This window comes from Chenopodium album, chromosome 4, assembly GCF_948465745.1.
Source record: "Chenopodium album chromosome 4, dcCheAlbu1.1, whole genome shotgun sequence".
NCBI lineage: Eukaryota > Viridiplantae > Streptophyta > Magnoliopsida > Caryophyllales > Amaranthaceae > Chenopodium > Chenopodium album.
This window is the reverse complement of record NC_137837.1, coordinates 41,372,677-41,376,161: the sequence shown is the minus strand read 5'-3', so window position 1 is coordinate 41,376,161 and position 3,485 is coordinate 41,372,677. Positions and strand designations below refer to the sequence as shown.

At 41.6% G+C, this 3,485-nt stretch overlaps 1 non-coding gene across 1 annotated transcript; it reads right to left on the bottom strand.

Annotated features, from left to right (window-relative positions):
- Positions 1–609: 609 nt before the first annotated feature.
- On the bottom strand, positions 610–715 carry LOC145629704 (small nucleolar RNA R71). The gene has a single exon (XR_014111859.1). It is a non-coding gene; the product is annotated as a small nucleolar RNA R71 (small nucleolar RNA).
- Between the last annotated feature and the right edge of the window lie 2,770 nt (positions 716–3,485).

Sequence of the window (3,485 nt, the reverse complement as noted above, 5' to 3'; positions counted from 1 at the left end):
TTTAGGTGTAGTTTTCTAACGACGCAATTGCATGGTTGTTGTCCCTACTTTGAAGAGAAGCAAGAGCAAAGAGTAGAAATTCTCACACTCCAACGAGAGAAGTAAGAGAATTAGAAGATACCCCACCCTCTTCACCCTCAAGTGAAGAATTAGATAGCCCTAACTCATCATCGAGTACAGAAATCAACCCTTTCTCAACCTATAAGTTCGAGAGTGAAGAAGGTCCTAAAATGGGAGAGAATACACCTTTGAGTCGTCTTGGGGCTCCTAAAGCCTTTAGAGCACAAAGTGGGATCCTAACTCCTATTACTCTAGCCAACAATTTTGAGATCAAGCCTAATTTGATTGCTTTGATTGAGAGGAAACAATTCTCGGATGGAAAGTTTGAGAGTCCTCATGAGCACTTAAAAGAGTTTGAGAAATATTGTGACACAATAAAGGCCAATGGAGTGACTCAAGAATATATTCGCCTCAAGATGTTTCCATTTTCACTAATTGCGAGAGGTCTAGAATGGCTAGAGAAGGAGGTGCCCTCTAATTCTCTCACAACATAGGACCAAGTGACTACGGATTTCTTGAGGAGGTTTTATAACCATAGGAAGACTGTCGAGGCTCGGTATTTTATTCAAGGTTTTTGCAAAAAGAGTGGTGAGTCTCTATGTGCGGCATGGGAACGATACAAAGAGCTTCAACGTCAATGCCCGCACCATGGGATACCCAAGTATCAACTCATTCACACTTTCTATGGAGGTCTCACACCTCAAGGAAGAAAAATCCTAGACGTCGCGGCCGGCGGTCCAATCATGAACAAAGGAGAGGATGAAGTGGAGTGTATTATAGTGGAGGCCGCAAAGCACTATGATGATTGGTATGAAGGAGAAAGGGATGCTACTTCTAGTAAGGGTGTTTATGCATTGGAGCAAGCCAACGCAATCAACAACCTCTCTATCTAAATCTCCAAAATGACCAAGCAAATGGATGAATTGATGAAAGAAAGGTCCAATCCTCATGGTAATATCTCCCCTTCAACGAAGAGAGGCAATGGTATGGATACTTCCTCCTCCTCTTCTTACAATACAAGGCCCTAAGGATACATGTTTTGTTCTAATTTTGAAACCTATGACCATGATACCTCCCACTGTGTATATGCTTGTGAAGTTCAACCCCTTTCCCATGAACATGATGATAATATGGAAAATGTCAATGCTATGAATTTTGCTACTAGAATGGGGAATGTAGGGAACTTGAGGGCAAACTCCAATCAAATGGGGAATTTGATTCAAGGTGGAAACCGTGGTTGGAACCAAAATGGTGGTGGTTATGATAACCAATACCATGGTGGGGGAGGCCCTTCCAATTTCAATGGAAGAGGCTACTCTAACCAAAGGGGGTATGGTAATCAAAACCAACAACCTAATTCCCGATACCCTGACCATCAAAATCAAAATTTTGGTGATCAAGGTAACATGGGAAATAATCAACAAAGCAATGTTCCTAACCAAGGCACCGGAGGCAATAGGGGTCAATATGTTTCTAACTATGCCAAAACTAATAGGCCTCCAGGTTTCCATCAACCCTAACTTCCTCCACCTCAACAACCTCTTCAACTTGAAGCCCCTCCAAATGATCGCGTGATGGCTAAATTAGATGCTCTATTGAAAATGCGTGAGGAGGATCAAAAGAAACATGAAGAGGCCCAAAAACTCACCAATGCTAACATGAAAATGCTTGAGACCCAAATTGCTCATCTTCCATCTAATTCATCCCCTTCTTCTTTTTCTTCTTCTTCTCACATTCCAAGTTAAGGAGTCAACCCAAAAACTTTGTATTCCATGACAACTAGGAGTGGGAAGGTAGTAGGGAGTGACCCATTAGTTGAGGAAGAACCCTAAGAAGAGGTGGAGTTAGAGAATGAGGGTGAAAAAACCAATGAGCCATTGAGTGTTGAAAAAGAAAAAGATGTTGAGGTGCCAAAGGAAAAAGAAGCCGCCCCCTTGCCCCTAAATCGCCAACCTAGAGAGGAGAAGCTAGCCTTTCCACAACGATTTGTGAGAGCTAAACTTGATGCCTAATTTGGGAAGTTTTTGGAAGTTATTAAGAATTTGCATATTTCCGTCCCTTTTATTGATGCTATGAAGAAAATGCCCCACTATTCCAAATTCTTGAAAGATATTTTGAGTGGGAGAAGGAAGTGTGAGACGGTGAGTTTGACCGCCAATTGTAGTGCAATTCTTTCCAACAAACTTCCTACCAAATTGAAAGATCCGGGTAACTTTTTCATCCCTTGTTCTATTAATGGCATTGAATTTGATAAAGACTTGTATGATTTAGGAGCAAGTGTGAGTCTTATGCCCTATTCCGTCTACCAAAATCTTAGTGTAGGAACCCTCTCCCCCACTAACATTACTCTCCAACTAGCGGATTGTTCCATTAAGTTCCCCATGGGCAAGGTTGAGGACATTCCCCTTAGGGTAGGAAAGTTCACATTCCCCGTGGATTTCTATGTGCTAGAGATGGATGAGGATGAGAGGATTCCTATAATTTTAGGTAGACCATTTCTAGCTACTTCTAGAGCTATCATCGATGTGAAGGAGGTAAGATATCCTTGAAAATTGACAATGATTCCATTGAGTTTGATTTGAATAATGTCATGCAACAACCCTCCTCAAGTGGTGAATGTTTTAGAGTAGATGTTCTTGATACCGTGCTTATTGAATTTTCTCGCTCCTACTTGCATGCTACTAATGATCCTCTCAAAAGCGTGTTGTTGAATGAATCAATGATATGTACTCACAAAGAAGACATACAATTCTATGAGGATTTGCTTGAGGAAAGCAAGAAGGAGTGCAAGGATACGAGCATGGAAGAAGAGGCTCCTTACATTCATGATCTCTTTTAAGTTGAAGAAAGAGAAGAGAGCCCCAATGGTAAGGGAGCACCAAAGGTAGACTTGAAACCTCTACCTTTGGGCTTGAGGCATGCATTTCTTGGTCCCGATGAGTCTTTCCCCGTGATTGTCAATTCTAACCTAACGGAGGAGCAAACCTCCCTGTTGATCAATGTTTTGAGAAAACACAAGAAAGCTTTGGGTTATACCATTCATGATATCAAAGGTATAAGTCCATCTTTATGTATGCACAAAATTGATCTAGAGGGAGATGCCAAACCCGTTAGACAAAGGCAAAGAAAGCTTAACCCTTCCATGCAAGAGGTTGTGCGGAAGGAAGTGGCTAAGCTTCTTGATGCGGGAATTATTTACCCAATTGCTCATAGTGATTGGGTATCTCCCGTGCAAGTTGTGCCTAAGAAAGGGGGCATGACGGTAGTAAAAAATGATCATGATCAACTAGTGCCCACTAGACTTGTTACCGGTTGGCGCATGTGTATTGACTATCGCCAACTTAACACAAGTACATGCAAATATCATTTTCCACTACCGTTCATTGATCAAATGTTGGAAAGGCTTACAAAGCATTCCTTCTATT